Source organism: Lagenorhynchus albirostris, chromosome 8 (genome assembly GCF_949774975.1).
Source record: "Lagenorhynchus albirostris chromosome 8, mLagAlb1.1, whole genome shotgun sequence".
Classification (NCBI taxonomy): Eukaryota; Metazoa; Chordata; class Mammalia; order Artiodactyla; family Delphinidae; genus Lagenorhynchus; species Lagenorhynchus albirostris.
This window is the reverse complement of record NC_083102.1, coordinates 7001860-7014915: the sequence shown is the minus strand read 5'-3', so window position 1 is coordinate 7014915 and position 13056 is coordinate 7001860. Positions and strand designations below refer to the sequence as shown.

The 13056-nt window shown below is 42.9% G+C and overlaps 1 pseudogene; it reads right to left on the bottom strand.

Annotated features, from left to right (window-relative positions):
• Window positions 1-6303: 6303 nt before the first annotated feature.
• Window positions 6304-10862, bottom strand: LOC132524080 (activator of 90 kDa heat shock protein ATPase homolog 2-like; annotated as a pseudogene).
• Between the last annotated feature and the right edge of the window lie 2194 nt (window positions 10863-13056).

The window sequence follows — 13056 nt, the reverse complement described above, 5'->3', positions numbered from 1 at the left end:
TAGAACTAGGATTTGGGGAAGCTTCTCTCTAGGGTTTCATCTATGAGCAGGCCATCAGGTGCGTGTCTAAACTTTGCTTCATGTTATCAGTTTCTCCTGATTTTACGCAAAATCTGTAGGTTTACACAAGTCTAAATATAGGCTTGAGGTCTTCCCTCTTGACAATTTAGGAGGAAAAAAACTAGATTAATATAGATAATGATTTTTGTACGTCAAGCCGTGATGTGTTTTAGGGTTTGAGATTTCTTTAACACCTGTGGATTCGTATGCCTGAAGAGTTACGGAAGACAAATAGGTCAAATTAACAAAACTCGAGGGTCCAGAAGTATTTTTCTGTGTATACAGATTGTCAGGAAGAAAGAAAGCTAACTACTCACAGGCTTTAGTAATTAGAAAGTTTTTTATTTGATTTATTAAATTTAATAAATTTCTATTGAACTATTGAATCTGATGGTACTCCCCTCAATTTTGTAGGGCAGGAAGACATTATTCAATTAACTGTAACGACAGGATGAGTATGCACTAAGTGATTTATCAGAATGCTCTGAATGTAGAATATCAAACAGTTGAATATCATTTTAAGAAACTTTTCAGGAGGCTTCCCTGGTGGCGCAGTGGTTGAGAGTCCACCTGCCGATGTAGGGGACACAGGTTCGTGCCCCGGTCCGGGAAGATCCCACATGCTGCGGAGCGGCTGCGCTCGTGAGCCATGACCGCTGAGCCTGCGCGTCCGGAGCCTGTGCTCCACAATGGGAGAGGCCATAACAGTGAGAGGCCCGCGTACCACAGAAAAAAAAAAAGAAACTCTTCAAAAAGATAGTGTGCCCAGCCAAAATTTTTATCTTTCTTGGTAGTTTCCTCTGAATCCTTATTAAACTGAGGATTGAGAATACCATTTGCCCAGAAGTGGGACAAATACAATCAATTTCACTAAGACCCTTTGTTGATCCAAGGTATGAGAGGAAACCTCTCAAAATGCAGTATATATGTATGTATACAAACACATATATATGAAATCAGTAACATATTACTTGTGAAATTAAAGTAATATTTTCTTTTTAAAAAACATTTAGAGCAATGAACAATGAATGAACAGTTCATTCAACAGCAAAACATTAGTTTATCAAGTTGAAAAGCTCCTCACTTTTTCTTTATCCCCAAATATCACCAGGTTTGGTTATATGGGTACAAGTAGGCTGCAGACCACTGTGTTCAGGGTCAGAATGGAGAGAGAGATTTTTGTGATTATCTCCAAGATCTTTATAACTAGTTGTGAACATAGGAGGCTGCCTTTAAGACACAGAACTGGCCCCTGGCTTGTCCTCAGGCCTGCCATTTAACACTGTTAGGTTATGTTTATAGATCAATTTGAGCATGTGCTTCCCTCTTCTCCCAAATAGCACTCTCTAGAGAAGAGGCCTACGGGGAAATAATCTTCCCCATTATATAGTCTCCAGGTGGATCTGTGACAATATCATTACCAATCTTGGCACTTATGTCAGTTTTCACAAGCCAACAATATATGGTCAGAAAACTGTAAACTGAAACCAGGCAGCTGCACATCTGCATGCCCTGAATGCATGAGGCTTATGATCAATCTTTTGGGGGAATTAAACCCTGTGGGATGAAACCATTTCTTTTATGTGCTGGAGAACTCAGGAATGGTCCTGACTATCTTTCCCATGGTTCTGATATAGTCCCCTTTCAGTAGAAAGGGGAAAGAAAAGCTGAAGTTTTCGGAAATAAAGGGATTCGTTTTCAGAAATCTCTGCCTCTTCAGGCAAACACTACTGTAGCCAGAGATACAATCTGCATGTACTTTTCTAGCTTACAATTTTAACTTAAAATCACATCATACTCATTTTCTCACGCTCTTACATTGTCTTCTGAAGGAATTGAGCTCTCCCTTGAAGGGTCCACCTTGACTCATGAAGATGAGAGACTGAAATGAGGTCCCATGCACACACTCAGACCTCCTTTAGCTGCTCAGGCAGCTGCCTGAGAATGCCTACCATATTCGTTAACTCCATCCTGTTCGTAGCTGAGACATGGTACTCAGACTCTATCCTTACCTTTTAGGTTGTAATGATATTCAGCTACTGCAACTTTTATTGAATCTTCCAATAGCTTGGAGTATTTACTGCCTTTGATGTGATTCAAAACAGCAAAATGTTCACACTACAAGTGTGGCCAAACATTGAGAGTAAGACTAAGCCAGCATTTTTGCAGGAGATTGTCTGTGATAAGACATTCTTTCCAAGTTTGCAAATATAGGTAACCTGCACAGCCATTTTGTTTGTTTGTTAAGCCAGTGGTCTTGGCCACCATTTCTCATTGTTCTATGGTGAACGAATTCTTAAGAAGATGTTTTAAGACTCAAACTGATGTTATTTTAGTAGTATTGTCACCAAATGCTAGGTTCCAGACATTTGGTAGCTGTTACTAAAGAGACCAATGCCCTTGTGGAAATTAAATAGTAAAACTTAAAGACAGAATACCTTTATATTAGAAACAAAAAAATATTTACTGTGTTTGCTGTGAAAGGTTAAGAGTAGAGGCTCTGGAGTCAGACCTCACAGCCTTGAGTTTAGACCCTACCAACTTTTTACTCATTCAGTATTTATTGTGTACCTACTATGTGACTAGTGATTTTCAGTGTGCAATCTTGCATATATTTTTGCTATTTTTTTTTAAAATTTATTTATTTATTTATTTTTGGCTGTATTGGCTCTTCGTTTCTGTGCGAGGGCTCTCTCTAGTTGCGGCGAGCGGGGGCCACTCTTCATCACGGTGCGCGGGCCTCTCACTGTCGCGGCCCTCTCCTGTTGCGGAGCACAGGCCCCAGTCGCGCAGGCTCAGCATCTGTGGCGCACGGGCCCAGCCGCTCCGCGGCATGTGGGATCCTCCCAGCCCAGGGCCCGAACCCGTGTCCCCTGCATTGGCAGGCAGACTCTCAACCACTGCGCCACCAGGGAGGCCCTATTTTTGCTATTTTTTTAAAGATTTATTTATTATATATTTATTTAATTTATTTTTGGCTGCGTTGGGTCTTAGCTGTGGCACACAGGATCTTCACTGAGGCACACGGGATTTTTCATTGTGGTGCGTGGGCTCTTCATTGTAGTGGGCAGGCTTCTCTCCAGTTGGGGTTTGCAGGTTTTCTCTTCTCTTGTTGAGGCACACGAACTCAGTAGTTGTGGCTTGTGCGGGCTTAGTTGCCCCGTGGCATGTGGGATCTTAGTTCCCCCAACCAGGGGTCAAACGTGTGTCCCCTGAATTGTAAGGTGGATTCTTTACCACTGGACCACCAAGGAAGTCCCTATTTTATGCTATTTTAAGTGAATCTTTAAATTTCACTTGAAATTAGAAATTTCAAATTCCTATTGTTCATTGAAAGTATGTAGAATACAATTGATTTTTGTATATTGACCTTGTCTCCTGCAACCTTACTAAACTCACAGCAGTTTTCGTAGCTTTGTTTAGATTCCATTGGATCTCCTACATAAATCATGTCATCTGCAAATAAAGACAGTCTACTTCCTTTTTGTTACGGATGCCTTTCATTTCTTTTACTTTCCTTATTTCACTGGCCAGAATCTCCAGTACAATGCTGAAGAGAAGTAGTGAGAGAAGATATCCTTGCTTTGTTCTAGATATCAGGGGAAGAATTCAGTCTTTCCCATTATTTGATGTTAGCTATAGGTTTGTAGCAGATGCACTTTTGAGGTTGAGGAGGTTCCCTTCTAATTCATAGTTTTCTGAGAGATTTTTTTTTTAAATCATGAATACATCATATTGTTTTTCTTTTTTAGTTTGCTCATATAGATTAATATATTGATTGGTTTTCAAAAGTTAAACCAACCTTGCATTCCTGAGACAACCTGCACTTGGTCATGATGTATTATCATTTTTATATATTGTTGGATTTGATTTACCAAAATTTTATTAAGAGTTTATATATCTATGTATAAAAATATTGGTCTTTAATTTTCTTGTTATATTTTTATCTGGCTTTGATAAATCAGTAATGCTGGCCTCACAGAATGAGTTGGGAAGTATTCTCTCTTTCTCAGTTTTCTGGAATAGTTTACCAATTCACTAGAGAATTGGTAAAGTTCTCTAGTGAAATTTTCTTGGTGGGAAAGATCTTAACTATAAATTCAATTTCTTTAATAAATACTAAGGCTATTCAGTTTATTTCTTCTCAAGGGAGCTTTGGTAATTAGTGGGTATTTGTCCATTTCACATAAGTTGTCAAATTTATTGTCATAAAGTTGTTAATAATATTCTTTTTTATGTTTTAAATAACTGTAGAATCTGTAGTGAGGTCACTTCTCTTACTGCTGATATTGATAAATTTTTAAAAATAAATTTTATTTATTTATTTATTTAGGCTGCATTGGGTCTTCGTTGCTGCATGCAGGCTTTCTCTAGTTGCTGCGAGTGGGGGCTACTCTTTTTTTTTTTTTTTTTCCTTTTGGTACGTGGGCCTCTCACTGTTGTGGCCCCTCCCGTTGCGGAGCACAGGCTCCGGACGCGCAGGCCCAGCGGCCATGGCTCACGGGCCCAGTCGCTCCACGGCATGTGGGATCCTCCCGGACTGGGCACGAACCCACGTCCCCTGCATCGGCAGGCAGACCCTCAACCACTACGCCACCAGGGAAGCCCCGGGGGCTACTCTTCCTTGCGGTGCATGGGCTTCTCATTGCGGTGGCTTCTCCTGTTGCAGAGCACAGGCTCTAGGCACGCAGGCTTCAGTAGTTGCAGCACACAGGCTCAGTAGATGTGGCTCGCAGGCTCTAGAGCACAGGCTCAGTGGTTGTGGCGCACGGGCTCAGTTGCTCTGCAGCATGTGGATCTTCCCGGATCAGGGCTCGAACACGTGTCCCCTGCATTGGCAAGTGGATTCTTAACCACTGTGCCACCAGGGATGTCCCTTCTGATTACTTTAGGTTTCACTTACTCTTTTTTCCCCTAGTTTCTTAAAATGGAAGCTGAGGTAATTGATTTGTGACCTTTCTTATCTTCTAATGTAGGTATAAACTTCCCCCTAAGTGTGGCTTTATATCTTGAATTACACAGGTGGAGACGGTGGATATAGGGAAGTCCATGCAAAGAATTGGAACATGAAGGATGGAAAACATAATATAGCTTGAATCTATAGTGAGAGATAATCTATGTAAGCGAGGCCCATGCAAATAACCGAAACATGGAGAATTTGGAGAAAGGCAGGTTATTTAGTAAACCTGAGATATAGTGGGAGGAGGTGCAACAGGGATGAAGCTGGAGGCAGGGGTCCAGAAAATAAAAGCCTTTAGCCTGAGGGCAATAAGAAGTCAGTGAAAAATCTTAAGTGGGGGAGTGGCATGGAATTATTTGCATTTTATAAAGATCACTCTGGTGGGCATGTGGCAGTGGAAGTTGACTGGAGTCAGGAACACTGGATAGGAGATGGTCTATCCATGAGGAGATGGTCTCGTGCTAATCCAGGTGAGAGGTGGTGGTGGTAGCGGGGATGAAGCAACGTAGGAATATTAAAGTAATAATAAGGAACTGGAATCAGTGTAAAAATTGGTGATTGACCAAGACATATGGGGAAGAGGAATGAAGGGTCAGCAGGGCAGCTAGTAGTGCCTTTCAATGAGATGGGGAACAGATAAGGAGGAACATGTTACTGTCAGGCAGGGACGAGAGGAGGAGTGAAGCCGGGAATGATTTCAGTTTGGGGTGTGTTGAGTTTATGATGCCTGTGAAGCATCCAAGAAGAGAGCTACAGTAGGCAGGTGTAAACGTGGGTTTTGAGCTTAGGAGAAATGCCAGTATGTGATGGGTAAGTGAGGTGTGAGTGGATGAAATCACCCATGGAGAGGATGTTGAGTGAGAAGAAAGTAGAGGATGAAAGTTTGGAAAGCAACATTTTAGGGATTGTCAGAGGATACAAGAGAAGTAAGAGTGATCACCTTGCTGCAGTGAGAAGAATTTCATGGAAGAGAGAACAAGAAGACAAGGAACAGCAACAATATATATTAGATTTATCAACAGAGAATAATATGCACTTTCCATGAGGTACTTAAAAAGGTTTTTTTTATTGTCAAAAAGAGTTTAGGGCTTCCCTGGTGGCGCAGTGGTTGAGAGTCCGCCTGCCGATGCAGGGGACACAGGTTCGTGCCCCGGTCCGGGAAGATCCCACATGCCGCGGAGCGGCTGGGCCCGTGAGCCATGGCCGCTGAGCCTGCGCGTCCGGAGCCTGTGCTCCGCAATGGGAGAGGCCACAACAGTGAGAGGCCCGCGTCACAAAAAACAAAACAAAACAAAAAAAAGAAAGGCCTCATCTTACAGGCTGGAATCACAGAATTCTACATGCTGCCACTATGACAAGAAGACTTAAGAAAAGCAATTCATGTAATCTCAATGCACACACTCAAATGTCAGTGCTCCAACTCTTTCTTACCCTAAAACAGCCACACTTTGATGCTCTTCAAATCCAAGCCTCCCAGCACGGGGGTAACTGCCCTTTCTGTCTTCTCCCTTTCCCCTCTGTCCTGGAAGAGTGAGCAGCTCTTGTCCCATTTCAATCTGGGATATTGAGCCCGGTTTGGGAATAGTGTGTTTTCTCACCTCGAAAGGTCACAATGAGGTGGACTGGTTGCCTTCAGCTTTGTGTCTGAAAGCACGTCCAGGGGCGCCAAAGTTCCCATATTTTACTAAAGGCACAAGACACTGGGAGAGAGAAAATCAAAACAAAACCCAAAAAACCTGAGGACCCTTCAATGCCAGGAAGGGGAAATAAAACCATCCACACTCCAGCACTGTAAGCTTTATTTGGAACTGGGGTACCCATCTTACCACACTTCTCACATGACTAAAAAGCCCAGTGAGGTGTCTGTTTTCTGATAGTAGTAGAAACAGTACTCCAGGAGAAACGACGTCAGGAATATTGCAGGGAAGAGTTCTCATCGGCATCTAACCCAAACGATAGGGCTGGGCTGCTCAGAACCAAAAGGCTGTTCCAACTGCTCTCTAAGGGCCTGGACAACATGGTCCAAGAAAACAGCGGAGCAGGTGACTGGTTGTAGTTTAGGAAGCAGATGCCCGAAGACAGTGGGGAACCTGGCACATGGTCCGGGAGGGGGGCGGCTGGAGGGCTAGAGCTGTCCCACGTGTTAGTGTTCTTTTTTCTATTCTGTTATAAATTCATGGATTTAATCCAGTATAAATTAAGAGTATTTGTTTTCTTTTTTTAAAGGAATGATAGAGGGAAGTGGTAAATGTTACCACTTGTTACCAAATGTTACCAAATGTTTTTCTGCTTACAAAAAGTAATGCCCTTATAAAATCTTCTCAGCTGCAGTAAACCTTTTATTTCTTCAAAATGCTGCTTCCGCCAACAGAATTTGAGTTTCTCTTCTTCACAGGCAGGAGCTCCTTCACGGTCCAATTGTAGTTCCGTCTGCCCTAGAGTAGGCACAAAAGTCAGTGCAACTAGTGCCTAGTGTTCTGGCCAGTTCCTGCATCTCCATTTCAGGATGACCTTTTTATTTGTTAACAATTCTATATATTTACCGGTGATGTTCCCATCAAACATTTGGAGTTTCCCTCCCTTTTCAGCTTCTAATACAGCAGGAGATTTAGAAAATTTTTGTACCAAATCTTTCACAGTAAAGATTCTGTACAGCTGCTCGATAGCTGTGTCAAACAGTCCCGTCATGTGCAGTGCCATAGTGGGAATCCTTACACCCAGTGCCACTGGAGAGGAGGCCTGAATCTGCAAGGTATTCTCACTCAGTTTCCTTTTAACAGTCAATTCCTGGGTTGCCATAGCTTTGGTTTGTAAAATCATTCCCATTGTGAATTCCGACTTAAGTGCCTTCAGGTAATCTCCAAGGGCTTCCCTGACCTTGGCGGTGTCTGCAGTTTTCATAAGATCTTTCAAGTATATCCCCATCTCCTTTCTTTTTACTCACGTTCACTTCAGTGTCATCTACTTCATTTTCTTAAGACAGGTTGGGTATTTCTATCAACCCCTTGTGCTTCGCACCAGCTTCTTTAATTACACCTTTCCAGCCCAATGTGATGTTCCACTCATAGAGGAAAATCAGCTTTCCTTTGCCGCGGCTGCAGGAAGCCTCACCTTCCACCTGCCTCAGCTCACTGATCTCGCAACCGGCAGCCTCATTCTCCACAGCAGTGCCCGCCAGGAGCTCACAGAGCTTCCCCTTGGACCAGCTGGTGGTATCCCGCTCTGTCAAGCCCTGGCTCACTGCCACGTCCCTGAACCTGCTTCTCCTCTTGTTCCCCTCCTGGCTTCCCTCTGTAGGACTGTGGGCAACATCTCCTATCATCCAAGGGCTGGATGTTCTCAACATGTGTTAGTCTTAATTACCTCCTTCCAATGACTGGAATCTGCCTTCTATCATAAACCACACATGAAGCCCTTTCATCGAAAACATGCATTGCTTTCCTCCTTGGTTCTCATTAGACTGTCTAACCTGCACTTTAATCAACTTCAAGTTTACCTCTTGGGCAGGTGCAACCTGCTTCTCATTGGTCAAGACTGAGTTGAGGTGCCGTTTCTCTGGGACAACTTCCCTGACCCCTTGAATGTGGGTTAAGTGCCCTTCCTGGGTGCTGTCCTCACGCGTCTGCTTTCCCTCTCGCCTGGCGCTTATTCCACTTTCCTATATCTGCCCATTATTCGTCTTTCTCTCCATTTGACTGTGAGCTTCTCGAGGGCAGGGACAATACCCGGCCACATCGACGTTTGCTGAATGACTGGGACTGCCCTTCCTCCTGGTGCTGCCCTTGGGTTGGGTGTGCTTTCCAAACCCCAGCCCATGGCCATCTGCAATTGGCTGTTGATGTTTATGATCTTAGTAAATTACTCCTAATTTTATAGCATTAGAATCACTTTTATTTAAATGACTTTCAGATCTGTACTAGATTCAGTTTGGGGGTTGATTTCAGTCCTATATCCGCTCACATATTAAATTTATCACCTCTGTTGATCTTTTTCACTTCTACACTGATTCATTTTGTCAACTAAACCATTTCCATTAATAGTGTCACCACCTTTTGCTTCCCTTCTCCTCTTTCTTTTCCTTCCTCTTTCTCCTCCCTTCCTTTCCTGAACAATTCAGTTCCAAAATCATTAAGTAGAGCTGAGTAAGGTAAGCATCTACAGCAGGTGGGGATGGGAGGGGGTGGGGTGGCCCAGAGCAGGATGTCAGAGCCCCACTGGGGCTCTGCTCGGGGGAAGGGGTGGCAGTGGCCCCATGAGGTGGCTTACTCACAGGAGGACTGATCAGATAAATAAATATATTACAGATAATGGGAGCAAGGCTCACTCTTGGAGATGAGAATTACCGATATGGGAAGGGACAAAACTAGAACGGACACTGGTGTGGTAGTGGTATTGGTGTGGAATCATTCATAAAAATAGATGTGGAAATAAGTGTAAATGTAAACATGTGTACGTGTTATATGTATGTATGTCCTAGCTCTGTCCACTGAGAGGGTCTGGGAGTAGCAATCCTCAAATAGCAATGGGCACAACTAGTGCCGGATCTTGGCTTCTAACCCACTCTCCGTTACAAGGAACCAGGGGTCCTGGGAGAAATTATCAACTGCAGCGCTGGAACAGGGTAAATAGAAGACACACCTGGAACAACCTGTGACAGATATAGCAAGGAAGTTGCTCAAGAATGATGAGAACAAGTCAAAAGGACACAGAAGCCTGGCTTCCACTGGCCAAATTTAGGACAATGAGAGCCTCAAAATAAATACGGATAGAATTATAACCCACTGGACAAAATAGGAATAAAAATAGGAAACTATTATGAGTCCATACAGATATAAAATATGTGGCTAAATGAATGGAAAATTTGCTGAGGAATGGGATATTTACATGACTTCAAAGTACCTTCCCACAAAATCATGAACTACTTGTTAATTACAGAGGGGGGAAAGCAACTTCATAGGGAAGTCTGGCAGACACTACCTTAAGTGATCACCATGAACATCCTCAGTAATGGAACGAATTGAAATCATGCGCCACCCGATAAGATGCAGTGAGATAAACACAGCATCACATCCTGGCTAACCCTCTGAAGGCAAATAAACTGAGCCTACTCATGAAGACACATCAGGTACAGCCAGATTGAGGGACATTCTACAAAATAACTGCCCTGTAACCTTGAAAAGTATCAAGGTCTTGACAGCCTAAGACTGTCTCTTTTCTTTTTAGAAACTTATTGAGGGCTGAAAACAAGCGGCAACATCTGAATTTTTTTCTCCCTACCAAGTCCCTAATGCTTCATATTAGTATGTACACGGTCTGAGTCCCAAGACAGAAGAGGTGACAGTTACTACCTAACAAAGACTGTCACCTTCTCAGCCCGGACAGTCATCACTCCTCCCATTCTTTTTCTGTGCAGCCAATTTCATGCCTTAGGATCTGTTACTCACAAACCCTCATTCTGTTAACAATTTCTGTGTCTCTTAGGACTCTGTTTTGTAAGAGGAAATGCAATTCCAAAACATTTTAAACAGTAAGAAAATGTTACTGGTTCACATACGTGAAGAGTCGGGTAGGATAAGTTCAGGGACCACTTAATGTGGGGTTCAAACAATGTTACCAGGACAAGGTTTCGCTTCCATGTGCTGGTTCAGCATTTCTTAGGGCTGCATCCTTCCTCATTCATATCCATCAGGAAGGAGGGTGTTTTTTTCCCCTGTGTAAGTCATTCTCATAGAATAAGGAAGTTATGACATAATTTTCAAATGGCAAAAGTACAGGTAGTTTTCTTCTCTCATAGGTGGCATTTTCTACTACCTTTCAACATCAGCACTGTCAGCATGAAAACTCTAAGGGCATGATTTTCTATCCAGTTACGCTTTCACCACTGTGTGGACGACTCACTGAATGCTGAATCTCCAACTGCAAAAGTGACTTAAATATAAGTATCTGTGACTTTAAAAGACGCTGGATGGGTACGTCAAGTTTGCTGTCTCGTTAAAGGCTGACCAAGTAGCAAACAGAAAGTATGGATGACCTGCTGAGACTTGCTTAGCCTTTGATTTCATGAATTACTCTCAAATTTTCAACAAAAACGTCTCATGCCTAGAGAGAGCAGCCTCATGCATACGCCTCATCCCATGCATGTAAAGCATGCACCACGAGCATTCGTTCTGACGCTTATCCGGATTCTCCTACTCCTGGGCTCAGAAACAGATGACCAAGTCATCAAAGGGCACTGCCATCTGGACCCCCAAACGCGTTTCCTTCTGTCTCAGGATGGCTTCACACTTCTCATCAGTAATGTTTAAAAGCCTTCTCGGGCTTCCCTGGTGGCGCAGTGGTTGAGAGTCCGCCTGCCGATGCAGGGGACACGGGATCGTGCCCCGGTCCGGGAAGATCCCACATGCCGCGGAGCAGCTAGGCCCGTGAGCCATGGCCGCTGAGCCTGCGCGTCCGGAGCCTGTGCTCCGCAACGGGAGAGGCCACAACAGTGAGAGGCCCGCGTACCGCAAAAAAAAAAAAAAAAAAAAAGCCTTCTCTACCTTTGTTCGTATCATGCGAGAAGTTACGACACGGATCTTGAAAAGCCAGACTTTTCAATATGTAAAATGGGCAAGGTTTGGATGATACAATTCCAAGAAGAGCTTGTGATGGTTTTGCTGGTCCTCTTTCCAAAACAACAGTTGCTGCAAACAAAGCAAATTTATACCCTGACAAAGGTGGAATACTGAATGTACAGGCCCTTGTTTTACAGGAACAGTGGGGGGATGGGGGGAACTCATAAAGAAGTCAGTCATTGGAACTGCCACAGACACTCATTTCTAACTGGAGAAACTTGACCTGAAACAAAGAGTTTGATTCAATTAAAAGGACATTTGAGGGAATTCCCTGGCAGTCCGGTGGTTAGGACTCAGCTCTCTCACTGCCAGGGGTCCAGGTTCTATCCATGGGTGGGGAATTAAGATCCTACAAGCCACGTGACGCAGTCAAAAATAAAAATAAAATAAAAAGCCATTTGAGCACATAGCATAAGACACAGTCACGTAACTACCTACCATAGGACACAGTCATTTAAATGTGTTAAAATACTGTGTGATAAAGTATGCATAGAACTGTCTTCAGCATTTCCTGTGAGATATCTTTAAACCCATTCATGTGTTTTTAAGAAATACAGAATGTTGCATTTACAGAGACTTCTACAATTGGTAGTTCGACTCCACTGCAATGAAATTTAAACTGAAAACTATTTGCCCCAAGATCATCTTACAAATGTCAGAAAGAAATGATAAATCATCAGTGATCTTTTTCAAGACCATTTGCACCAGAAAAACAAACCACTTTCTGTAGAAGATGACAAAGGGGAATAAGGAAAATGCCCTATAGCTTCCTGATAACTTGGAAAATGTAAAACAGAAGCTTGATTAAGCAGCCACAACCCAAGAGAAACAATACTGTATTAATATGTTTTGAAGAAGTTCCAATAAATATGTTGAAAGAAAGGAGGGAGAGCATAGAACTGGAACTCAAGAAACCTAGGCTGTATTCTCAGTCACTAGCTATATGACCTGGAGCAAGTCACTTCAACCTCTCTGTAACTCACTTTACTCATCTATAAAGTGAGGGAGTTGGATTATGATCCCTAAAGATTTTATTCTGAATACCATTTTGTGTGTGTGTGTTAGGGAAAAGGCAGTAAGAAATTAATTGTCATATTTCTTGGGAAACATTGTTTCAATTTAAGCCAAGTATCAGGAAACTGAGTTACTGTCACCCCTGAGAATCTCTGAGACTTGAAACTAAAATAAGAGTTGCAACCGTCATCATCATTTTCTAAAGAACTACATGTTGAAGTGACAGTCCCTATCATTGCAATTTAGTATTATACTCTATGTTCCCCTATGGGACTCCTTTCCTTTTCTCAGCCGTAATTCCCTGTTCTTTCTTCCACTCTGTACCTTACTAACAGTACTCCCAGCACACAAGCTGAGCTTCAGAGAAACAGCAACACTCAGAAAGCCCTGGGCTGACTGTAAAATCAG